Genomic DNA, 27,917 nt, shown 5'->3' on the forward strand with positions numbered 1-27,917 from the left:
GAAGGTAGAATCTGTTGAGTTGTAAGTCATCTGAACGTTTCATGATGATAGCACTTTCCTAAGGGGGTCAAACCATGTCCCAAAGGTCACCGGATCTGTTGTCAATTTAAAGAAGTAGTCCAGTTACACATTTGTGGGCTTATAATGTGGCTTCTGAATGTCCTAGAGAGATCAGGTTTGTTTTAGTGTACTCCAATCAACAGCCCCTACAACCACAAAAAGGAATGGAGTCATTAGCACTTATGGTTTGTAAATGGCACCCAGAATTATGTTGCACGAAGCACAATTTCACATAATTCGGGGTCCATTTGTGTGAAAACAAGGTCCAATCAGGCTGAAACGTTACAGGAAGGTAGAATCTGTTGAGTTGTAAGTGATCTGAACGTTTCATGATGATAGCACTTTCCTAAGGGGGTCAAACCATGTCCCAAAGGTCACCGGATCTGGTGTCAATTTAAAGAAGTAGTCCAGTTACACATTTGTGGGCTTATAACGTGGCTTCTGAATGTCCTAGAGAGATCAGGTTTGTTTTAGTGTACTCCAATCAACAGCCCCTACAACCACAAAAAGGAATGGAGTCATTAGCACTTATGGTATTTAAATGGCACCCAGAATTATGTTGCACGAAGCACAATTTCACATCATTCTGGGTTCATTTGTGTGAAAACAAGGTCCAATCAGGCTGAAACGTTACAGGAAGGTAGAATCTATTGAGTTGTAAGTGATCTGAACGTTTCATGATGATAGCACTTTCCTAAGGGGGTCAAACCATGTCCCAAAGGTCACCGGATCTGGTGTCAATTTAAAGAAGTAGTCCAGTTACACATTTGTGGGCTTATAACTTGGCTTCTGAATGTCCTAGAGAGATCAGGTTTGTTTTAATGTACTCCAATCAACAGCCCCTACAACCACAAAAAGGAATTGAGTCATTATCACCTATGGTTTTTAAATGGCACCCAGAATTATGTTGCATGAAGCACAATTTCACATGATTCTGGGTCCATTTGTGTGAAAACAAATGTCCAATCAGGCTGAAACGCTACAAGAAGGTAGAATCTATTCAGTTGTAAGTGATCTGAACGTTTCAAGATGATCGCACATTCCTATAGGGGGTAAAACCATGTCCCAAAGGTCACCGGGCCTGGTGTCACTTTAAAGAAGTAGTCCAGTTACACATTTGTGGGCTTATCACTTGGCTTCTGAATGTCCTAGAGAGATCAGGTTTGTTTTAGTGTACTCCAATCAACAGCCCCTACAACCACAAAAAGGAATGGAGTCATTAGCACTTATGGTTTGTAAATGGCACCCAGAATTATGTTGCACAAAGCACAATTTCAAATCATTCTGGGTCCATTTGTGTGAAAACAAGGTCCAATCAGGCTGAAACGTTACAAGAAGGTAGAATCTATTGAGTTGTAAGTGATCTGAACGTTTCATGATGATCGCACATTCCTATAGGGGGTCAAACCATGTCCCAAAGGTCACCGGGCCTGGTGTCACTTTAAAGAAGTAGTCCAGTTACACATTTGTGGGCTTATAACTTGGCTTCTGAATATCCTAGAGAGGTCAGGTTTGTTTTAGAGTACTCCAATTAACAGCCCCCGTTACCACTAAAAGGAATGGAGTTAGTAGCACCTATGGTTTTTAAATGGCACCCAGAATTATGTTGCACGAAGCACAATTTCACATCATTCTGGGTTCATTTGTGTGAAAACAAGGTCCAATCAGGCTGAAACGTTACAAGAAGGTAGAATCTATTGAGTTGTAAGTGATCTGAACGTTTCATGATGATCGCACATTCCTATAGGGGGTAAAACCATGTCCCAAAGGTCACCGGGCCTGGTGTCACTTTAAAGAAGTAGTCCAGTTACACATTTGTGGTCTTATAACTTGGCTTCTGAATATCCTAGAGAGGTCAGGTTTGTTTTAGAGTACTCCAATTAACAGCTCCCATTACCCCAAAAAGGAATGGAGTCATTAGCACTTATGGTTTGTAAATGGCACCCAGAATTATGTTGCACGAAGCACAATTTCACATAATTCGGGGTCCATTTGTGTGAAAACAAGGTCCAATCAGGCTGAAACGTTACAGGAAGGTAGAATCTGTTGAGTTGTAAGTCATCTGAACGTTTCATGATGATAGCACTTTCCTAAGGGGGTCAAACCATGTCCCAAAGGTCACCGGATCTGTTGTCAATTTAAAGAAGTAGTCCAGTTACACATTTGTGGGCTTATAATGTGGCTTCTGAATGTCCTAGAGAGATCAGGTTTGTTTTAGTGTACTCCAATCAACAGCCCCTACAACCACAAAAAGGAATGGAGTCATTAGCACTTATGGTTTGTAAATGGCACCCAGAATTATGTTGCACGAAGCACAATTTCAAATCATTCTGGGTCCATTTGTGTGAAAACAAGGTCCAATCAGGCTGAAACGTTACAAGAAGGTAGAATCTATTGAGTTGTAAGTGATCTGAACGTTTCATGATGATCGCACATTCCTATAGGGGGTCAAACCATGTCCCAAAGGTCACCGGGCCTGGTGTCACTTTAAAGAAGTAGTCCAGTTACACCTTTGTGGGCTTATAACTTGGCTTCTGAATATCCTAGAGAGGTCAGGTTTGTTTTAGAGTAGTCCAATTAACAGCCCCCGTTACCACTAAAAGGAATGGAGTTAGTAGCACCTATGGTTTTTAAATGGCACCCAGAATTATGTTGCACGAAGCACAATTTCACATCATTCTGGGTTCATTTGTGTGCAAACAATGTCCAATCAGGCTGAAACGTTACAAGAAGGTAGACTCTATTGAGTTGTAAGTGATCTGAACGTTTCATGATGATCGCACATTCCTATAGGGGGTAAAACCATGTCCCAAAGGTCACCGGGCCTGGTGTCACTTTAAAGAAGTAGTCCAGTTACACATTTGTGGTCTTATAACTTGGCTTCTGAATATCCTAGAGAGGTCAGGTTTGTTTTAGAGTACTCCAATTAACAGCCCCCATTACCCCAAAAAGGAATGGAGTCATTAGCACTTATGGTTTGTAAATGGCACCCAGAATTATGTTGCACAAAGCACAATTTCACATCATTCTGGGTCCATTTGTGTGAAAACAAGGTCCAATCAGGCTGAAACGTTACAGGAAGGTAGAATCTGTTGAGTTGTAAGTGATCTGAACGTTTCATGATGATAGCACTTTCCTAAGGGGGTCAAACCATGTCCCAAAGGTCACCGGATCTGGTGTCAATTTAAAGAAGTAGTCCAGTTACACATTTGTGGGCTTATAACTTGGCTTCTGAATGTCCTAGAGAGATCAGGTTTGTTTTAATGTACTCCAATCAAAAGCCCCTACAACCACAAAAAGGAATGGAGTCATTAGCACCTATGGTTTGTAAATGGCACCCAGAATTATGTTGCACGAATCACAATTTCACATCATTCTGGGTCCATTTGTGTGAAAACAAGGTCCAATCAGGCTGAAACGCTACAAGAAGGTAGAATCTATTCAGTTGTAAGTGATCTGAACGTTTCAAGATGATTGCACATTCCTATAGGGGGTAAAACCATGTCCCAAAGGTCACCGGGCCTGGTGTCACTTTAAAGAAGTAGTCCAGTTACACCTTTGTGGGCTTATTACTTGGCTTCTGAATGTCCTAGAGAGATCAGGTTTGTTTTAGTGTACTCCAATCAACAGCCCCTACAACCAAAAAAGGAATGGAGTCATTAGCACTTATGGTTTGTAAATGGCACCCAGAATTATGTTGCACGAAGCACAATTTCACATCATTCTGGGTTCATTTGTGTGAAAACAAGGTCCAATCAGGCTGAAACGTTACAAGAAGGTAGAATCTATTGAGTTGTAAGTGATCTGAACGTTTCAAGATGATAGCACATTCCTATAGGGGGTAAAACCATGTCCCAAAGGTCACCGGGCCTGATGTCACTTTAAAGAAGTAGTCCAGTTACACCTTTGTGGGCTTATAACTTGGCTTCTGAATGTCCTAGAGAGATCAGGTTTGTTTTAATGTACTCCAATCAACAGCACCTACAACCACAACAAGGAATGGAGTCATTAGCACTTATGGTTTGTAAATGGCACCCAGAATTATGTTGCACGAAGCACAATTTCACATCATTCTGGGTCCATTTGTGTGAAAATAGGTGCGATCAGGCTGAAACGTTACAGGAAGGTAGAATATGTTGAGTTGTAAGTGATCTGAACGTTTCATGATGATAGCGCTTTCCTAAGGGGGTCAAACCATGTCCCAAAGGTACCGGATCTGGTGTCAATTTAAAGAAGTAGTCCAGTTACACATTTGTGGGCTTATAACATGGCTTCTGAATGTCCTAGAGAGATCAGGTTTGTTTTAGTATACTCCAATCAACAGCCCCTACAACCACAAAAAGGAATGGAGTCATTAGCACCTATGGTTTGTAAATGGCACCCAGAATTATGTTGCACGAAGCACAATTTCACATCATTCTGGGTCCATTTGTGTGAAAACAAGGTCCAATCAGGCTGAAACGCTACAAGAAGGTAGAATCTATTGAGTTGTAAGTGATCTGAACGTTTCATGATGATAGCACTTTCCTAAGGGGGTCAAACCATGTCCCAAAGGTCACCGGATCTGGTGTCAATTTAAAGAAGTAGTCCAGTTACACATTTGTGGGCTTATAACTTGGCTTCTGAATGTCCTAGAGAGATCAGGTTTGTTTTAATGTACTCCAATCAACAGCCCCTACAACCACAAAAAGGAATGGAGTCATTAGCACTTATGGTTTGTAAATGGCACCCAGAATTATGTTGCACGAAGCACAATTTCACATAATTCGGGGTCCATTTGTGTGAAAACAAGGTCTAATCAGGCTGAAACGTTACAGGAAGGTAGAATATGTTGAGTTGTAAGTGATCTGAACGTTTCATGATGATAGCACTTTCCTAAGGGGGTCAAACCATGTCCCAAAGGTCACCGGATCTGGTGTCAATTTAAAGAAGTAGTCCAGTTACACATTTGTGGGCTTATAACGTGGCTTCTGAATGTCCTAGAGAGATCAGGTTTGTTTTAGTGTACTCCAATCAACAGCCCCTACAACCACAAAAAAGAATGGAGTCATTAGCACTTATGGTATTTAAATGGCACCCAGAATTATGTTGCACGAAGCACAATTTCACATCATTCTGGGTTCATTTGTCTGAAAACAAGGTCCAATCAGGCTGAAACGTTACAGGAAGGTAGAATCTATTGAGTTGTAAGTGATCTGAACGTTTCATGATGATAGCACTTTCCTAAGGGGGTCAAACCATGTCCCAAAGGTCACCGGATCTGGTGTCAATTTAAAGAAGTAGTCCAGTTACACATTTGTGGGATTATAACTTGGCTTCTGAATGTCCTAGAGAGATCAGGTTTGTTTTAATGTACTCCAATCAACAGCCCCTACAACCACAAAAAGGAATGGAGTCATTAGCACCTATGGTTTTTAAATGGCACCCAGAATTATGTTGCATGAAGCACAATTTCACATGATTCTGGGTCCATTTGTGTGAAAACAAATGTCCAATCAGGCTTAAACGCTACAAGAAGGTAGAATCTATTCAGTTGTAAGTGATCTGAACGTTTCAAGATGATCGCACATTCCTATAGGGGGTAAAACCATGTCCCAAAGGTCACCGGGCCTGGTGTCACTTTAAAGAAGTAGTCCAGTTACACCTTTGTGGGCTTATCACTTGGCTTCTGAATGTCCTAGAGACATCAGGTTTGTTTTAGTGTACTCCAATCAACAGCCCCTACAACCACAAAAAGGAATGGAGTCATTAGCAGTTATGGTTTGTAAATGGCACCCAGAATTATGTTGCACAAAGCACAATTTCAAATCATTCTGGGTCCATTTGTGTGAAAACAAGGTCCAATCAGGCTGAAACGTTACAAGAAGGTAGAATCTATTGAGTTGTAATTGATCTGAACGTTTCATGATGATCGCACATTCCTATAGGGGGTCAAACCATGTCCCAAAGGTCACCGGGCCTGGTGACACTTTAAAGAAGTAGTCCAGTTACACATTTGTGGGCTTATAACTTGGCTTCTGAATATCCTAGAGAGGTCAGGTTTGTTTTAGAGTACTCCAATTAACAGCCCCCGTTACCACTAAAAGGAATGGAGTTAGTAGCACCTATGTTTTTTAAATGGCACCCAGAATTATGTTGCACGAAGCACAATTTCACATCATTCTGGGTTCATTTGTGTGAAAACAAGGTCCAATCAGGCTGAAACGTTACAAGAAGGTAGAATCTATTGAGTTGTAAGTGACCTGAACGTTTCATGATGATCGCACATTCCTATAGGGGGTAAAACCATGTCCCAAAGGTCACCGGGCCTGGTGTCACTTTAAAGAAGTAGTCCAGTTACACATTTGTGGTCTTATAACTTGGCTTCTGAATATCCTAGAGAGGTCAGGTTTGTTTTAGAGTACTCCAATTAACAGCCCCCATTACCCCAAAAAGGAATGGAGTCATTAGCACTTATGGTTTGTAAATGGCACCCAGAATTATGTTGCACGAAGCACAATTTCACATAATTCGGGGTCCATTTGTGTGAAAACAAGGTCTAATCAGGCTGAAACGTTACAGGAAGGTAGAATCTGTTGAGTTGTAAGTGATCTGAACGTTTCATGATGATAGCACTTTCCTAAGGGGGTCAAACCATGTCCCAAAGGTCACCGGATCTGTTGTCAATTTAAAGAAGTAGTCCAGTTACACATTTGTGGGCTTATAACGTGGCTTCTGAATGTCCTAGAGAGATCAGGTTTGTTTTAGTGTACTCCAATCAACAGCCCCTACAACCACAAAAAGGAATGGAGTCATTAGCACTTGTGGTTTTTAAATGGCACCCAGAATTATGTTGCACGAAGCACAATTTCACATCATTCTGGGTTCATTTGTGTGAAAACAAGGTCCAATCAGGCTGAAACGTTACAGGAAGGTAGAATCTATTGAGTTGTAAGTGATCTGAACGTTTCATGATGATAGCACTTTCCTAAGGGGGTCAAACCATGTCCCAAAGGTCACCGGATCTGGTGTCAATTTAAAGAAGTAGTCCAGTTACACATTTGTGGGCTTATAACTTGGCTTCTGAATGTCCAAGAGTGATCAGGTTTGTTTTAATGTACTCCAATCAACAGCCCCTACAACCACAAAAAGGAATGGAGTCATTAGCACCTATGGTTTTTAAATGGCACCCAGAATTATGTTGCATGAAGCACAATTTCACATGATTCTGGGTCCATTTGTGTGAAAACAAATGTCCAATCAGGCTGAAACGCTACAAGAAGGTAGAATCTATTCAGTTGTAAGTGATCTGAACGTTTTTAAGATGATCGCACATTCCTATAGGGGGTAAAACCATGTCCCAAAGGTCACCGGGCCTGGTGTCACTTTAAAGAAGTAGTCCAGTTACACCTTTGTGGGCTTATCACTTGGCTTCTGAATGTCCTAGAGAGATCAGGTTTGTTTTAGTGTACTCCAATCAACAGCCCCTACAACCACAAAAAGGAATGGAGTCATTAGCACTTATGGTTTGTAAATGGCACCCAGAGTTATGTTGCACGAAGCACAATTTCACATCATTCTGGGTTCATTTGTGTGCAAACAAGGTCCAATCAGGCTGAAACGTTACAAGAAGGTAGACTCTATTGAGTTGTAAGTGATCTGAACGTTTCATGATGATCGCACATTCCTATAGGGGGTAAAACCATGTCCCAAAGGTCACCGGGCCTGGTGTCACTTTAAAGAAGTAGTCCAGTTACACATTTGTGGTCTTATAACTTGGCTTCTGAATATCCTAGAGAGGTCAGGTTTGTTTTAGAGTACTCCAATTAACAGCCCCCATTACCCCAAAAAGGAATGGAGTCATTAGCACTTATGGTTTGTAAATGGCACCCAGAATTATGTTGCACGAAGCACAATTTCACATCATTCTGGGTCCATTTGTGTGAAAACAAGGTCCAATCAGGCTGAAACGTTACAGGAAGGTAGAATCTGTTGAGTTGTAAGTGATCTGAACGTTTCATGATGATAGCACTTTCCTAAGGGGGTCAAACCATGTCCCAAAGGTCACCGGATCTGGTGTCAATTTAAAGAAGTAGTCCAGTTACACATTTGTGGGCTTATAACTTGGCTTCTGAATGTCCTAGAGAGATCAGGTTTGTTTTAATGTACTCCAATCAAAAGCCCCTACAACCACAAAAAGGAATGGAGTCATTAGAACCTATGGTTTGTAAATGGCACCCAGAATTATGTTGCACGAAGCACAATTTCACATCATTCTGGGTCCATTTGTGTGAAAACAAGGTCCAATCAGGCTTAAACGCTACAAGAAGGTAGAATCTATTCAGTTGTAAGTGATCTGAACGTTTCAAGATGATCGCACATTCCTATAGGGGGTAAAACCATGTCCCAAAGGTCACCGGGCCTGGTGTCACTTTAAAGAAGTAGTCCAGTTACACCTTTGTGGGCTTATCACTTGGCTTCTGAATGTCCTAGAGAGATCAGGTTTGTTTTAGTGTACTCCAATAAACAGCCCCTACAACCACAAAAAGGAATGGAGTCATTAGCACTTATGGTTTGTAAATGGCACCCAGAATTATGTTGCACGAAGCACAATTTCACATCATTCTGGGTCCATTTGTGTGAAAAGAAGGTCCAATCAGGCTGAAACGTTACAAGAAGGTAGAATCTATTGAGTTGTAAGTGATCTGAACGTTTCAAGATGATCGCACATTCCTATAGGGGGTAAAACCATGTCCCAAAGGTCACCGGGCCTGATGTCACTTTAGAGAAGTAGTCCAGTTACACCTTTGTGGGCTTATAACTTGGCTTCTGAATGTCCTAGAGAGATCAGGTTTGTTTTAATGTACTCCAATCAACAGCACCTACAACCACAACAAGGAATGGAGTCATTAGCACTTATGGTTTGTAAATGGCACCCAGAATTATGTTGCACGAAGCACAATTTCACATCATTCTGGGTCCATTTGTGTGAAAATAGGTGCGATCAGGCTGAAACGTTACAGGAAGGTAGAATATGTTGAGTTGTAAGTGATCTGAACGTTTCATGATGATAGCACTTTCCTAAGGGGGTCAAACCATGTCCCAAAGGTACCGGATCTGGTGTCAATTTAAAGAAGTAGTCCAGTTACACATTTGTGGGCTTATAACATGGCTTCTGAATGTCCTAGAGAGATCAGGTTTGTTTTAGTATACTCCAATCAACAGCCCCTACAACCACAAAAAGGAATGGAGTCATTAGCACCTATGGTTTGTAAATGGCACCCAGAATTATGTTGCACGAAGCACAATTTCACATCATTCTGGGTCCATTTGTGTGAAAACAAGGTCCAATCAGGCTGAAACGCTACAAGAAGGTAGAATCTATTGAGTTGTAAGTGATCTGAACGTTTCATGATGATAGCACTTTCCTAAGGGGGTCAAACCATGTCCCAAAGGTCACCGGATCTGGTGTCAATTTAAAGAAGTAGTCCAGTTACACATTTGTGGGCTTATAACTTGGCTTCTGAATGTCCTAGAGAGATCAGGTTTGTTTTAATGTACTCCAATCAACAGCCCCTACAACCACAAAAAGGAATGGAGTCATTAGCACTTATGGTTTGTAAATGGCACCCAGAATTATGTTGCACGAAGCACAATTTCACATAATTCGGGGTCCATTTGTGTGAAAACAAGGTCCAATCAGGCTGAAACGTTACAGGAAGGTAGAATATGTTGAGTTGTAAGTGATCTGAACGTTTCATGATGATAGCACTTTCCTAAGGGGGTCAAACCATGTCCCAAAGGTCACCGGATCTGGTGTCAATTTAAAGAAGTAGTCCAGTTACACATTTGTGGGCTTATAACGTGGCTTCTGAATGTCCTAGAGAGATCAGGTTTGTTTTAGTGTACTCCAATCAACAGCCCCTACAACCACAAAAAAGAATGGAGTCATTAGCACTTATGGTATTTAAATGGCACCCAGAATTATGTTGCACGAAGCACAATTTCACATCATTCTGGGTTCATTTGTCTGAAAACAAGGTCCAATCAGGCTGAAACGTTACAGGAAGGTAGAATCTATTGAGTTGTAAGTGATCTGAACGTTTCATGATGATAGCACTTTCCTAAGGGGGTCAAACCATGTCCCAAAGGTCACCGGATCTGGTGTCAATTTAAAGAAGTAGTCCAGTTACACATTTGTGGGATTATAACTTGGCTTCTGAATGTCCTAGAGAGATCAGGTTTGTTTTAATGTACTCCAATCAACAGCCCCTACAACCACAAAAAGGAATGGAGTCATTAGCACCTATGGTTTTTAAATGGCACCCAGAATTATGTTGCATGAAGCACAATTTCACATGATTCTGGGTCCATTTGTGTGAAAACAAATGTCCAATCAGGCTTAAACGCTACAAGAAGGTAGAATCTATTCAGTTGTAAGTGATCTGAACGTTTCAAGATGATCGCACATTCCTATAGGGGGTAAAACCATGTCCCAAAGGTCACCGGGCCTGGTGTCACTTTAAAGAAGTAGTCCAGTTACACCTTTGTGGGCTTATCACTTGGCTTCTGAATGTCCTAGAGACATCAGGTTTGTTTTAGTGTACTCCAATCAACAGCCCCTACAACCACAAAAAGGAATGGAGTCATTAGCAGTTATGGTTTGTAAATGGCACCCAGAATTATGTTGCACAAAGCACAATTTCAAATCATTCTGGGTCCATTTGTGTGAAAACAAGGTCCAATCAGGCTGAAACGTTACAAGAAGGTAGAATCTATTGAGTTGTAATTGATCTGAACGTTTCATGATGATCGCACATTCCTATAGGGGGTCAAACCATGTCCCAAAGGTCACCGGGCCTGGTGACACTTTAAAGAAGTAGTCCAGTTACACATTTGTGGGCTTATAACTTGGCTTCTGAATATCCTAGAGAGGTCAGGTTTGTTTTAGAGTACTCCAATTAACAGCCCCCGTTACCACTAAAAGGAATGGAGTTAGTAGCACCTATGGTTTTTAAATGGCACCCAGAATTATGTTGCACGAAGCACAATTTCACATCATTCTGGGTTCATTTGTGTGAAAACAAGGTCCAATCAGGCTGAAACGTTACAAGAAGGTAGAATCTATTGAGTTGTAAGTGACCTGAACGTTTCATGATGATCGCACATTCCTATAGGGGGTAAAACCATGTCCCAAAGGTCACCGGGCCTGGTGTCACTTTAAAGAAGTAGTCCAGTTACACATTTGTGGTCTTATAACTTGGCTTCTGAATATCCTAGAGAGGTCAGGTTTGTTTTAGAGTACTCCAATTAACAGCCCCCATTACCCCAAAAAGGAATGGAGTCATTAGCACTTATGGTTTGTAAATGGCACCCAGAATTATGTTGCACGAAGCACAATTTCACATAATTCGGGGTCCATTTGTGTGAAAACAAGGTCTAATCAGGCTGAAACGTTACAGGAAGGTAGAATATGTTGAGTTGTAAGTGATCTGAACGTTTCATGATGATAGCACTTTCCTAAGGGGGTCAAACCATGTCCCAAAGGTCACCGGATCTGTTGTCAATTTAAAGAAGTAGTCCAGTTACACATTTGTGGGCTTATAACGTGGCTTCTGAATGTCCTAGAGAGATCAGGTTTGTTTTAGTGTACTCCAATCAACAGCCCCTACAACCACAAAAAGGAATGGAGTCATTAGCACTTGTGGTTTTTAAATGGCACCCAGAATTATGTTGCACGAAGCACAATTTCACATCATTCTGGGTTCATTTGTGTGAAAACAAGGTCCAATCAGGCTGAAACGTTACAGGAAGGTAGAATCTATTGAGTTGTAAGTGATCTGAACGTTTCATGATGATAGCACTTTCCTAAGGGGGTCAAACCATGTCCCAAAGGTCACCGGATCTGGTGTCAATTTAAAGAAGTAGTCCAGTTACACATTTGTGGGCTTATAACTTGGCTTCTGAATGTCCAAGAGTGATCAGGTTTGTTTTAATGTACTCCAATCAACAGCCCCTACAACCACAAAAAGGAATGGAGTCATTAGCACCTATGGTTTTTAAATGGCACCCAGAATTATGTTGCATGAAGCACAATTTCACATGATTCTGGGTCCATTTGTGTGAAAACAAATGTCCAATCAGGCTGAAACGCTACAAGAAGGTAGAATCTATTCAGTTGTAAGTGATCTGAACGTTTTTAAGATGATCGCACATTCCTATAGGGGGTAAAACCATGTCCCAAAGGTCACCGGGCCTGGTGTCACTTTAAAGAAGTAGTCCAGTTACACCTTTGTGGGCTTATCACTTGGCTTCTGAATGTCCTAGAGAGATCAGGTTTGTTTTAGTGTACTCCAATCAACAGCCCCTACAACCACAAAAAGGAATGGAGTCATTAGCACTTATGGTTTGTAAATGGCACCCAGAGTTATGTTGCACGAAGCACAATTTCACATCATTCTGGGTTCATTTGTGTGCAAACAAGGTCCAATCAGGCTGAAACGTTACAAGAAGGTAGACTCTATTGAGTTGTAAGTGATCTGAACGTTTCATGATGATCGCACATTCCTATAGGGGGTAAAACCATGTCCCAAAGGTCACCGGGCCTGGTGTCACTTTAAAGAAGTAGTCCAGTTACACATTTGTGGTCTTATAACTTGGCTTCTGAATATCCTAGAGAGGTCAGGTTTGTTTTAGAGTACTCCAATTAACAGCCCCCATTACCCCAAAAAGGAATGGAGTCATTAGCACTTATGGTTTGTAAATGGCACCCAGAATTATGTTGCACGAAGCACAATTTCACATCATTCTGGGTCCATTTGTGTGAAAACAAGGTCCAATCAGGCTGAAACGTTACAGGAAGGTAGAATCTGTTGAGTTGTAAGTGATCTGAACGTTTCATGATGATAGCACTTTCCTAAGGGGGTCAAACCATGTCCCAAAGGTCACCGGATCTGGTGTCAATTTAAAGAAGTAGTCCAGTTACACATTTGTGGGCTTATAACTTGGCTTCTGAATGTCCTAGAGAGATCAGGTTTGTTTTAATGTACTCCAATCAAAAGCCCCTACAACCACAAAAAGGAATGGAGTCATTAGAACCTATGGTTTGTAAATGGCACCCAGAATTATGTTGCACGAAGCACAATTTCACATCATTCTGGGTCCATTTGTGTGAAAACAAGGTCCAATCAGGCTTAAACGCTACAAGAAGGTAGAATCTATTCAGTTGTAAGTGATCTGAACGTTTCAAGATGATCGCACATTCCTATAGGGGGTAAAACCATGTCCCAAAGGTCACCGGGCCTGGTGTCACTTTAAAGAAGTAGTCCAGTTACACCTTTGTGGGCTTATCACTTGGCTTCTGAATGTCCTAGAGAGATCAGGTTTGTTTTAGTGTACTCCAATAAACAGCCCCTACAACCACAAAAAGGAATGGAGTCATTAGCACTTATGGTTTGTAAATGGCACCCAGAATTATGTTGCACGAAGCACAATTTCACATCATTCTGGGTCCATTTGTGTGAAAAGAAGGTCCAATCAGGCTGAAACGTTACAAGAAGGTAGAATCTATTGAGTTGTAAGTGATCTGAACGTTTCAAGATGATCGCACATTCCTATAGGGGGTAAAACCATGTCCCAAAGGTCACCGGGCCTGATGTCACTTTAGAGAAGTAGTCCAGTTACACCTTTGTGGGCTTATAACTTGGCTTCTGAATGTCCTAGAGAGATCAGGTTTGTTTTAATGTACTCCAATCAACAGCACCTACAACCACAACAAGGAATGGAGTCATTAGCACTTATGGTTTGTAAATGGCACCCAGAATTATGTTGCACGAAGCACAATTTCACATCATTCTGGGTCCATTTGTGTGAAAATAGGTGCGATCAGGCTGAAACGTTACAGGAAGGTAGAATATGTTGAGTTGTAAGTGATCTGAACATTTCATGATGATAGCACTTTCCTAAGGGGGTCAAACCATGTCCCAAAGGTACCGGATCTGGTGTCAATTTAAAGAAGTAGTCCAGTTACACATTTGTGGGCTTATAACATGGCTTCTGAATGTCCTAGAGAGATCAGGTTTGTTTTAGTATACTCCAATCAACAGCCCCTACAACCACAAAAAGGAATGGAGTCATTAGCACCTATGGTTTGTAAATGGCACCCAGAATTATGTTGCACGAAGCACAATTTCACATCATTCTGGGTCCATTTGTGTGAAAACAAGGTCCAATCAGGCTGAAACGCTACAAGAAGGTAGAATCTATTGAGTTGTAAGTGATCTGAACGTTTCAAGATGATCGCACATTCCTATAGGGGGTAAAACCATGTCCCAAAGGTCACCGGATCTGGTGTCTATTTAAAGAAGTAGTCCAGTTACACATTTGTGGGCTTATAACTTGGCTTCTGAATGTCCTAGAGAGATCCGGTTTGTTTTAATGTACTCCAATCAACAGCCCCTACAACCACAAAAAGGAATGGAGTCATTAGCACCTATGGTTTTTAAATGGCACCCAGAATTATGTTGCACGGAGCACAATTTCACATCATTCTGGGTCCATTTGTGTGAAAACAAATGTCCAATCAGGCTGAAACGCTACAAGAAGGTAGAATCTATTGAGTTGTAAGTGATCTGAACGTTTCATGATGATCGCACATTCCTATAGGGGGTCAAACCATGTCCCAAAGGTCACCGGGCCTGGTGTCACTTTAAAGAAGTAGTCCAGTTACACCTTTGTGGGCTTATAACTTGGCTTCTGAATATCCTAGAGAGGTCAGGTTTGTTTTAAAGTACTCCAATTAACAGCCCCCGTTACCACTAAAAGGAATGGAGTCATTAGCACCTATGGTTTTTAAATGGCACCCAGAATTATGTTGCACGAAGCACAATTTCACATCATTCTGGGTTCATTTGTGTGAAAACAAGGTCCAATCAGGCTGAAACGTTACAAGAAGGTAGAATCTATTGAGTTGTAAGTTATCTGAACGTGTCATGATGAACGCACATTCCTATAGGGGGTAAAACCATGTCCCAAAGGTCACCGGGCCTGGTGTCACCTTAAAGAAGTAGTCCAGTTACACATTTGTGGGCTTATAACTTGGCTTCTGAATATCCTAGAGAGGTCAGGTTTGTTTTAGAGTACTCTAATTAACAGCCCCCATTACCCCAAAAAGGAATGGAGTCATTAGCACTTATGGTTTGTAAATGGCACCCAGAATTATGTTGCACGAAGCACAATTTCACATCATTCTGGGTCCATTTGTGTGAAAACAAGGTCCAATCAGGCTGAAACATTACAGGAAGGTAGAATCTGTTGAGTTGTAAGTGGTCTGAACGTTTCATGATGATAGCACTTTCCTAAGGGGGTCAAACCATGTCCCAAAGGTCACCGGATCTGGTGTCAATTTAAAGAAGTAGTCAAGTTACACATTTGTGGGCTTATAACTTGGCTTCTGAATGTCCTAGAGAGATCAGGTTTGTTTTAATGTACTCCAATCAACAGCCCCTACAACCACAAAAAGGAATGGAGTCATTATCACCTATGGTTTTTAAATGGCACCCAGAATTATGTTGCATGAAGCACAATTTCACATGATTCTGGGTCCATTTGTGTGAAAACAAATGTCCAATCAGGCTGAAACGCTACAAGAAGGTAGAATCTATTCAGTTGTAAGTGATCTGAACGTTTCAAGATGATCGCACATTCCTATAGGGGGTAAAACCATGTCCCAAAGGTCACCGGGCCTGGTGTCACTTTAAAGAAGTAGTCCAGTTACACCTTTGTGGGCTTATCACTTGGCTTCTGAATGTCCTAGAGAGATCAGGTTTGTTTTAGTGTACTCCAATCAACAGCCCCTACAACCACAAAAAGGAATGGAGTCATTAGCACTTATGGTTTGTAAATGGCACCCAGAATTATGTTGCACAAAGCACAATTTCAAATCATTCTGGGTCCATTTGTGTGAAAACAAGGTCCAATCAGGCTGAAACGTTACAAGAAGGTAGAATCTATTGAGTTGTAAGTGATCTGAACGTTTCATGATGATCGCACATTTCTATAGGGGGTCAAACCATGTCCCAAAGGTCACCGGGCCTGGTGTCACTTTAAAGAAGTAGTCCAGTTACACATTTGTGGGCTTATAACTTGGCTTCTGAATATCCTAGAGAGGTCAGGTTTGTTTTAGAGTACTCCAATTAACAGCCCCCGTTACCACTAAAAGGAATGGAGTTAGTAGCACCTATGGTTTTTAAATGGCACCCAGAATTATGTTGCACGAAGCACAATTTCACATCATTCTGGGTTCATTTGTGTGAAAACAAGGTCCAATCAGGCTGAAACGTTACAAGAAGGTAGAATCTATTGAGTTGTAAGTGATCTGAACGTTTCATGATGATCGCACATTCCTATAGGGGGTAAAACCATGTCCCAAAGGTCACCGGGCCTGGTGTCACTTTAAAGAAGTAGTCCAGTTACACATTTGTGGTCTTATAACTTGGCTTCTGAATATCCTAGAGAGGTCAGGTTTGTTTTAGAGTACTCCAATTAACAGCCCCCATTACCCCAAAAAGGAATGGAGTCATTAGCACTTATGGTTTGTAAATGGCACCCAGAATTATGTTGCACGAAGCACAATTTCACATAATTCGGGGTCCATTTGTGTGAAAACAAGGTCCAATCAGGCTGAAACGTTACAGGAAGGTAGAATCTGTTGAGTTGTAAGTCATCTGAACGTTTCATGATGATAGCACTTTCCTAAGGGGGTCAAACCATGTCCCAAAGGTCACCGGATCTGTTGTCAATTTAAAGAAGTAGTCCAGTTACACATTTGTGGGCTTATAATGTGGCTTCTGAATGTCCTAGAGAGATCAGGTTTGTTTTAGTGTACTCCAATCAACAGCCCCTACAACCACAAAAAGGAATGGAGTCATTAGCACTTATGGTTTTTAAATGGCACCCAGAATTATGTTGCACGAAGCACAATTTCACATCATTCTGGGTTCATTTGTGTGAAAACAAGGTCCAATCAGGCTGAAACGTTACAGGAAGGTAGAATCTATTGAGTTGTAAGTGATCTGAACGTTTCATGATGATAGCACTTTCCTAAGGGGGTCAAACCATGTCCCAAAGGTCACCGGATCTGGTGTCAATTTAAAGAAGTAGTCCAGTTACACATTTGTGGGCTTATAACTTGGCTTCTGAATGTCCAAGAGAGATCAGGTTTGTTTTAATGTACTCCAATCAACAGCCCCTACAACCACAAAAAGGAATGGAGTCATTAGCACCTATGGTTTTTAAATGGCACCCAGAATTATGTTGCATGAAGCACAATTTCACATGATTCTGGGTCCATTTGTGTGAAAACAAATGTCCAATCAGGCTGAAACGCTACAAGAAGGTAGAATCTATTCAGTTGTAAGTGATCTGAACGTTTTTAAGATGATCGCACATTCCTATAGGGGGTAAAACCATGTCCCAAAGGTCACCGGGCCTGGTGTCACTTTAAAGAAGTAGTCCAGTTACACCTTTGTGGGCTTATCACTTGGCTTCTGAATGTCCTAGAGAGATCAGGTTTGTTTTAGTGTACTCCAATCAACAGCCCCTACAACCACAAAAAGGAATGGAGTCATTAGCACTTATGGTTTGTAAATGGCACCCAGAATTATGTTGCACGAAGCACAATTTCAAATCATTCTGGGTCCATTTGTGTGAAAACAAGGTCCAATCAGGCTGAAACGTTACAAGAAGGTAGAATCTATTGAGTTGTAAGTGATCTGAACGTTTCATGATGATCGCACATTCCTATAGGGGGTCAAACCATGTCCCAAAGGTCACCGGGCCTGGTGTCACTTTAAAGAAGTAGTCCAGTTACACCTTTGTGGGCTTATAACTTGGCTTCTGAATATCCTAGAGAGGTCAGGTTTGTTTTAGAGTAGTCCAATTAACAGCCCCCGTTACCACTAAAAGGAATGGAGTTAGTAGCACCTATGGTTTTTAAATGGCACCCAGAATTATGTTGCACGAAGCACAATTTCACATCATTCTGGGTTCATTTGTGTGCAAACAATGTCCAATCAGGCTGAAACGTTACAAGAAGGTAGACTCTATTGAGTTGTAAGTGATCTGAACGTTTCATGATGATCGCACATTCCTATAGGGGGTAAAACCATGTCCCAAAGGTCACCGGGCCTGGTGTCACTTTAAAGAAGTAGTCCAGTTACACATTTGTGGTCTTATAACTTGGCTTCTGAATATCCTAGAGAGGTCAGGTTTGTTTTAGAGTACTCCAATTAACAGCCCCCATTACCCCAAAAAGGAATGGAGTCATTAGCACTTATGGTTTGTAAATGGCACCCAGAATTATGTTGCACAAAGCACAATTTCACATCATTCTGGGTCCATTTGTGTGAAAACAAGGTCCAATCAGGCTGAAACGTTACAGGAAGGTAGAATCTGTTGAGTTGTAAGTGATCTGAACGTTTCATGATGATAGCACTTTCCTAAGGGGGTCAAACCATGTCCCAAAGGTCACCGGATCTGGTGTCAATTTAAAGAAGTAGTCCAGTTACACATTTGTGGGCTTATAACTTGGCTTCTGAATGTCCTAGAGAGATCAGGTTTGTTTTAATGTACTCCAATCAAAAGCCCCTACAACCACAAAAAGGAATGGAGTCATTAGCACCTATGGTTTGTAAATGGCACCCAGAATTATGTTGCACGAATCACAATTTCACATCATTCTGGGTCCATTTGTGTGAAAACAAGGTCCAATCAGGCTGAAACGCTACAAGAAGGTAGAATCTATTCAGTTGTAAGTGATCTGAACGTTTCAAGATGATTGCACATTCCTATAGGGGGTAAAACCATGTCCCAAAGGTCACCGGGCCTGGTGTCACTTTAAAGAAGTAGTCCAGTTACACCTTTGTGGGCTTATTACTTGGCTTCTGAATGTCCTAGAGAGATCAGGTTTGTTTTAGTGTACTCCAATCAACAGCCCCTACAACCAAAAAAGGAATGGAGTCATTAGCACTTATGGTTTGTAAATGGCACCCAGAATTATGTTGCACGAAGCACAATTTCACATCATTCTGGGTCCATTTGTGTGAAAACAAGGTCCAATCAGGCTGAAACGTTACAAGAAGGTAGAATCTATTGAGTTGTAAGTGATCTGAACGTTTCAAGATGATAGCACATTCCTATAGGGGGTAAAACCATGTCCCAAAGGTCACCGGGCCTGATGTCACTTTAAAGAAGTAGTCCAGTTACACCTTTGTGGGCTTATAACTTGGCTTCTGAATGTCCTAGAGAGATCAGGTTTGTTTTAATGTACTCCAATCAACAGCACCTACAACCACAACAAGGAATGGAGTCATTAGCACTTATGGTTTGTAAATGGCACCCAGAATTATGTTGCACGAAGCACAATTTCACATCATTCTGGGTCCATTTGTGTGAAAATAGGTGCGATCAGGCTGAAACGTTACAGGAAGGTAGAATATGTTGAGTTGTAAGTGATCTGAACGTTTCATGATGATAGCACTTTCCTAAGGGGGTCAAACCATGTCCCAAAGGTACCGGATCTGGTGTCAATTTAAAGAAGTAGTCCAGTTACACATTTGTGGGCTTATAACATGGCTTCTGAATGTCCTAGAGAGATCAGGTTTGTTTTAGTATACTCCAATCAACAGCCCCTACAACCACAAAAAGGAATGGAGTCATTAGCACCTATGGTTTGTAAATGGCACCCAGAATTATGTTGCACGAAGCACAATTTCACATCATTCTGGGTCCATTTGTGTGAAAACAAGGTCCAATCAGGCTGAAACGCTACAAGAAGGTAGAATCTATTGAGTTGTAAGTGATCTGAACGTTTCATGATGATAGCACTTTCCTAAGGGGGTCAAACCATGTCCCAAAGGTCACCGGATCTGGTGTCAATTTAAAGAAGTAGTCCAGTTACACATTTGTGGGCTTATAACTTGGCTTCTGAATGTCCTAGAGAGATCAGGTTTGTTTTAATGTACTCCAATCAACAGCCCCTACAACCACAAAAAGGAATGGAGTCATTAGCACTTATGGTTTGTAAATGGCACCCAGAATTATGTTGCACGAAGCACAATTTCACATAATTCGGGGTCCATTTGTGTGAAAACAAGGTCCAATCAGGCTGAAACGTTACAGGAAGGTAGAATATGTTGAGTTGTAAGTGATCTGAACGTTTCATGATGATAGCACTTTCCTAAGGGGGTCAAACCATGTCCCAAAGGTCACCGGATCTGGTGTCAATTTAAAGAAGTAGTCCAGTTACACATTTGTGGGCTTATAACGTGGCTTCTGAATGTCCTAGAGAGATCAGGTTTGTTTTAGTGTACTCCAATCAACAGCCCCTACACCCACAAAAAAGAATGGAGTCATTAGCACTTATGGTATTTAAATGGCACCCAGAATTATGTTGCACGAAGCACAATTTCACATCATTCTGGGTTCATTTGTCTGAAAACAAGGTCCAATCAGGCTGAAACGTTACAGGAAGGTAGAATCTATTGAGTTGTAAGTGATCTGAACGTTTCATGATGATAGCACTTTCCTAAGGGGGTCAAACCATGTCCCAAAGGTCACCGGATCTGGTGTCAATTTAAAGAAGTAGTCCAGTTACACATTTGTGGGCTTATAACTTGGCTTCTGAATGTCCTAGAGAGATCAGGTTTGTTTTAATGTACTCCAATCAACAGCCCCTACAACCACAAAAAGGAATGGAGTCATTAGCACCTATGGTTTTTAAATGGCACCCAGAATTATGTTGCATGAAGCACAATTTCACATGATTCTGGGTCCATTTGTGTGAAAACAAATGTCCAATCAGGCTTAAACGCTACAAGAAGGTAGAATCTATTCAGTTGTAAGTGATCTGAACGTTTCAAGATGATCGCACATTCCTATAGGGGGTAAAACCATGTCCCAAAGGTCACCGGGCCTGGTGTCACTTTAAAGAAGTAGTCCAGTTACACCTTTGTGGGCTTATCACTTGGCTTCTGAATGTCCTAGAGACATCAGGTTTGTTTTAGTGTACTCCAATCAACAGCCCCTACAACCACAAAAAGGAATGGAGTCATTAGCAGTTATGGTTTGTAAATGGCACCCAGAATTATGTTGCACAAAGCACAATTTCAAATCATTCTGGGTCCATTTGTGTGAAAACAAGGTCCAATCAGGCTGAAACGTTACAAGAAGGTAGAATCTATTGAGTTGTAAGTGATCTGAACGTTTCATGATGATCGCACATTCCTATAGGGGGTCAAACCATGTCCCAAAGGTCACCGGGCCTGGTGTCACTTTAAAGAAGTAGTCCAGTTACACCTTTGTGGGCTTATAACTTGGCTTCTGAATATCCTAGAGAGGTCAGGTTTGTTTTAAAGTACTCCAATTAACAGCCCCCGTTACCACTAAAAGGAATGGAGTCATTAGCACCTATGGTTTTTAAATGGCACCCAGAATTATGTTGCACGAAGGACAATTTCACATCATTCTGGGTTCATTTGTGTGAAAACAAGGTCCAATCAGGCTGAAACGTTACAAGAAGGTAGAATCTATTGAGTTGTAAGTTATCTGAACGTGTCATGATGAACGCACATTCCTATAGGGGGTAAAACCATGTCCCAAAGGTCACCGGGCCTGGTGTCACCTTAAAGAAGTAGTCCAGTTACACATTTGTGGGCTTATAACTTGGCTTCTGAATATCCTAGAGAGGTCAGGTTTGTTTTAGAGTACTCTAATTAACAGCCCCCATTACCCCAAAAAGGAATGGAGTCATTAGCACTTATGGTTTGTAAATGGCACCCAGAATTATGTTGCACGAAGCACAATTTCACATCATTCTGGGTCCATTTGTGTGAAAACAAGGTCCAATCAGGCTGAAACATTACAGGAAGGTAGAATCTGTTGAGTTGTAAGTGGTCTGAACGTTTCATGATGATAGCACTTTCCTAAGGGGGTCAAACCATGTCCCAAAGGTCACCGGATCTGGTGTCAATTTAAAGAAGTAGTCAAGTTACACATTTGTGGGCTTATAACTTGGCTTCTGAATGTCCTAGAGAGATCAGGTTTGTTTTAATGTACTCCAATCAACAGCCCCTACAACCACAAAAAGGAATGGAGTCATTATCACCTATGGTTTTTAAATGGCACCCAGAATTATGTTGCATGAAGCACAATTTCACATGATTCTGGGTCCATTTGTGTGAAAACAAATGTCCAATCAGGCTGAAACGCTACAAGAAGGTAGAATCTATTCAGTTGTAAGTGATCTGAACGTTTCAAGATGATCGCACATTCCTATAGGGGGTAAAACCATGTCCCAAAGGTCACCGGGCCTGGTGTCACTTTAAAGAAGTAGTCCAGTTACACCTTTGTGGGCTTATCACTTGGCTTCTGAATGTCCTAGAGAGATCAGGTTTGTTTTAGTGTACTCCAATCAACAGCCCCTACAACCACAAAAAGGAATGGAGTCATTAGCACTTATGGTTTGTAAATGGCACCCAGAATTATGTTGCACAAAGCACAATTTCAAATCATTCTGGGTCCATTTGTGTGAAAACAAGGTCCAATCAGGCTGAAACGTTACAAGAAGGTAGAATCTATTGAGTTGTAAGTGATCTGAACGTTTCATGATGATCGCACATTTCTATAGGGGGTCAAACCATGTCCCAAAGGTCACCGGGCCTGGTGTCACTTTAAAGAAGTAGTCCAGTTACACATTTGTGGGCTTATAACTTGGCTTCTGAATATCCTAGAGAGGTCAGGTTTGTTTTAGAGTACTCCAATTAACAGCCCCCGTTACCACTAAAAGGAATGGAGTTAGTAGCACCTATGGTTTTTAAATGGCACCCAGAATTATGTTGCACGAAGCACAATTTCACATCATTCTGGGTTCATTTGTGTGAAAACAAGGTCCAATCAGGCTGAAACGTTACAAGAAGGTAGAATCTATTGAGTTGTAAGTGATCTGAACGTTTCATGATGATCGCACATTCCTATAGGGGGTAAAACCATGTCCCAAAGGTCACCGGGCCTGGTGTCACTTTAAAGAAGTAGTCCAGTTACACATTTGTGGTCTTATAACTTGGCTTCTGAATATCCTAGAGAGGTCAGGTTTGTTTTAGAGTACTCCAATTAACAGCCCCCATTACCCCAAAAAGGAATGGAGTCATTAGCACTTATGGTTTGTAAATGGCACCCAGAATTATGTTGCACGAAGCACAATTTCACATAATTCGGGGTCCATTTGTGTGAAAACAAGGTCCAATCAGGCTGAAACGTTACAGGAAGGTAGAATCTGTTGAGTTGTAAGTCATCTGAACGTTTCATGATGATAGCACTTTCCTAAGGGGGTCAAACCATGTCCCAAAGGTCACCGGATCTGTTGTCAATTTAAAGAAGTAGTCCAGTTACACATTTGTGGGCTTATAATGTGGCTTCTGAATGTCCTAGAGAGATCAGGTTTGTTTTAGTGTACTCCAATCAACAGCCCCTACAACCACAAAAAGGAATGGAGTCATTAGCACTTATGGTTTTTAAATGGCACCCAGAATTATGTTGCACGAAGCACAATTTCACATCATTCTGGGTTCATTTGTGTGAAAACAAGGTCCAATCAGGCTGAAACGTTACAGGAAGGTAGAATCTATTGAGTTGTAAGTGATCTGAACGTTTCATGATGATAGCACTTTCCTAAGGGGGTCAAACCATGTCCCAAAGGTCACCGGATCTGGTGTCAATTTAAAGAAGTAGTCCAGTTACACATTTGTGGGCTTATAACTTGGCTTCTGAATGTCCAAGAGAGATCAGGTTTGTTTTAATGTACTCCAATCAACAGCCCCTACAACCACAAAAAGGAATGGAGTCATTAGCACCTATGGTTTTTAAATGGCACCCAGAATTATGTTGCATGAAGCACAATTTCACATGATTCTGGGTCCATTTGTGTGAAAACAAATGTCCAATCAGGCTGAAACGCTACAAGAAGGTAGAATCTATTCAGTTGTAAGTGATCTGAACGTTTTTAAGATGATCGCACATTCCTATAGGGGGTAAAACCATGTCCCAAAGGTCACCGGGCCTGGTGTCACTTTAAAGAAGTAGTCCAGTTACACCTTTGTGGGCTTATCACTTGGCTTCTGAATGTCCTAGAGAGATCAGGTTTGTTTTAGTGTACTCCAATCAACAGCCCCTACAACCACAAAAAGGAATGGAGTCATTAGCACTTATGGTTTGTAAATGGCACCCAGAATTATGTTGCACGAAGCACAATTTCAAATCATTCTGGGTCCATTTGTGTGAAAACAAGGTCCAATCAGGCTGAAACGTTACAAGAAGGTAGAATCTATTGAGTTGTAAGTGATCTGAACGTTTCATGATGATCGCACATTCCTATAGGGGGTCAAACCATGTCCCAAAGGTCACCGGGCCTGGTGTCACTTTAAAGAAGTAGTCCAGTTACACCTTTGTGGGCTTATAACTTGGCTTCTGAATATCCTAGAGAGGTCAGGTTTGTTTTAGAGTAGTCCAATTAACAGCCCCCGTTACCACTAAAAGGAATGGAGTTAGTAGCACCTATGGTTTTTAAATGGCACCCAGAATTATGTTGCACGAAGCACAATTTCACATCATTCTGGGTTCATTTGTGTGCAAACAATGTCCAATCAGGCTGAAACGTTACAAGAAGGTAGACTCTATTGAGTTGTAAGTGATCTGAACGTTTCATGATGATCGCACATTCCTATAGGGGGTAAAACCATGTCCCAAAGGTCACCGGGCCTGGTGTCACTTTAAAGAAGTAGTCCAGTTACACATTTGTGGTCTTATAACTTGGCTTCTGAATATCCTAGAGAGGTCAGGTTTGTTTTAGAGTACTCCAATTAACAGCCCCCATTACCCCAAAAAGGAATGGAGTCATTAGCACTTATGGTTTGTAAATGGCACCCAGAATTATGTTGCACAAAGCACAATTTCACATCATTCTGGGTCCATTTGTGTGAAAACAAGGTCCAATCAGGCTGAAACGTTACAGGAAGGTAGAATCTGTTGAGTTGTAAGTGATCTGAACGTTTCATGATGATAGCACTTTCCTAAGGGGGTCAAACCATGTCCCAAAGGTCACCGGATCTGGTGTCAATTTAAAGAAGTAGTCCAGTTACACATTTGTGGGCTTATAACTTGGCTTCTGAATGTCCTAGAGAGATCAGGTTTGTTTTAATGTACTCCAATCAAAAGCCCCTACAACCACAAAAAGGAATGGAGTCATTAGCACCTATGGTTTGTAAATGGCACCCAGAATTATGTTGCACGAATCACAATTTCACATCATTCTGGGTCCATTTGTGTGAAAACAAGGTCCAATCAGGCTGAAACGCTACAAGAAGGTAGAATCTATTCAGTTGTAAGTGATCTGAACGTTTCAAGATGATTGCACATTCCTATAGGGGGTAAAACCATGTCCCAAAGGTCACCGGGCCTGGTGTCACTTTAAAGAAGTAGTCCAGTTACACCTTTGTGGGCTTATTACTTGGCTTCTGAATGTCCTAGAGAGATCAGGTTTGTTTTAGTGTACTCCAATCAACAGCCCCTACAACCAAAAAAGGAATGGAGTCATTAGCACTTATGGTTTGTAAATGGCACCCAGAATTATGTTGCACGAAGCACAATTTCACATCATTCTGGGTCCATTTGTGTGAAAACAAGGTCCAATCAGGCTGAAACGTTACAAGAAGGTAGAATCTATTGAGTTGTAAGTGATCTGAACGTTTCAAGATGATAGCACATTCCTATAGGGGGTAAAACCATGTCCCAAAGGTCACCGGGCCTGATGTCACTTTAAAGAAGTAGTCCAGTTACACCTTTGTGGGCTTATAACTTGGCTTCTGAATGTCCTAGAGAGATCAGGTTTGTTTTAATGTACTCCAATCAACAGCACCTACAACCACAACAAGGAATGGAGTCATTAGCACTTATGGTTTGTAAATGGCACCCAGAATTATGTTGCACGAAGCACAATTTCACATCATTCTGGGTCCATTTGTGTGAAAATAGGTGCGATCAGGCTGAAACGTTACAGGAAGGTAGAATATGTTGAGTTGTAAGTGATCTGAACGTTTCATGATGATAGCACTTTCCTAAGGGGGTCAAACCATGTCCCAAAGGTACCGGATCTGGTGTCAATTTAAAGAAGTAGTCCAGTTACACATTTGTGGGCTTATAACATGGCTTCTGAATGTCCTAGAGAGATCAGGTTTGTTTTAGTATACTCCAATCAACAGCCCCTACAACCACAAAAAGGAATGGAGTCATTAGCACCTATGGTTTGTAAATGGCACCCAGAATTATGTTGCACGAAGCACAATTTCACATCATTCTGGGTCCATTTGTGTGAAAACAAGGTCCAATCAGGCTGAAACGCTACAAGAAGGTAGAATCTATTGAGTTGTAAGTGATCTGAACGTTTCATGATGATAGCACTTTCCTAAGGGGGTCAAACCATGTCCCAAAGGTCACCGGATCTGGTGTCAATTTAAAGAAGTAGTCCAGTTACACATTTGTGGGCTTATAACTTGGCTTCTGAATGTCCTAGAGAGATCAGGTTTGTTTTAATGTACTCCAATCAACAGCCCCTACAACCACAAAAAGGAATGGAGTCATTAGCACTTATGGTTTGTAAATGGCACCCAGAATTATGTTGCACGAAGCACAATTTCACATAATTCGGGGTCCATTTGTGTGAAAACAAGGTCCAATCAGGCTGAAACGTTACAGGAAGGTAGAATATGTTGAGTTGTAAGTGATCTGAACGTTTCATGATGATAGCACTTTCCTAAGGGGGTCAAACCATGTCCCAAAGGTCACCGGATCTGGTGTCAATTTAAAGAAGTAGTCCAGTTACACATTTGTGGGCTTATAACGTGGCTTCTGAATGTCCTAGAGAGATCAGGTTTGTTTTAGTGTACTCCAATCAACAGCCCCTACAACCACAAAAAAGAATGGAGTCATTAGCACTTATGGTATTTAAATGGCACCCAGAATTATGTTGCACGAAGCACAATTTCACATCATTCTGGGTTCATTTGTCTGAAAACAAGGTCCAATCAGGCTGAAACGTTACAGGAAGGTAGAATCTATTGAGTTGTAAGTGATCTGAACGTTTCATGATGATAGCACTTTCCTAAGGGGGTCAAACCATGTCCCAAAGGTCACCGGATCTGGTGTCAATTTAAAGAAGTAGTCCAGTTACACATTTGTGGGCTTATAACTTGGCTTCTGAATGTCCTAGAGAGATCAGGTTTGTTTTAATGTACTCCAATCAACAGCCCCTACAACCACAAAAAGGAATGGAGTCATTAGCACCTATGGTTTTTAAATGGCACCCAGAATTATGTTGCATGAAGCACAATTTCACATGATTCTGGGTCCATTTGTGTGAAAACAAATGTCCAATCAGGCTTAAACGCTACAAGAAGGTAGAATCTATTCAGTTGTAAGTGATCTGAACGTTTCAAGATGATCGCACATTCCTATAGGGGGTAAAACCATGTCCCAAAGGTCACCGGGCCTGGTGTCACTTTAAAGAAGTAGTCCAGTTACACCTTTGTGGGCTTATCACTTGGCTTCTGAATGTCCTAGAGACATCAGGTTTGTTTTAGTGTACTCCAATCAACAGCCCCTACAACCACAAAAAGGAATGGAGTCATTAGCAGTTATGGTTTGTAAATGGCACCCAGAATTATGTTGCACAAAGCACAATTTCAAATCATTCTGGGTCCATTTGTGTGAAAACAAGGTCCAATCAGGCTGAAACGTTACAAGAAGGTAGAATCTATTGAGTTGTAATTGAT

Source organism: Nothobranchius furzeri, chromosome 11, assembly GCF_043380555.1.
Source record: "Nothobranchius furzeri strain GRZ-AD chromosome 11, NfurGRZ-RIMD1, whole genome shotgun sequence".
NCBI lineage: Eukaryota > Metazoa > Chordata > Actinopteri > Cyprinodontiformes > Nothobranchiidae > Nothobranchius > Nothobranchius furzeri.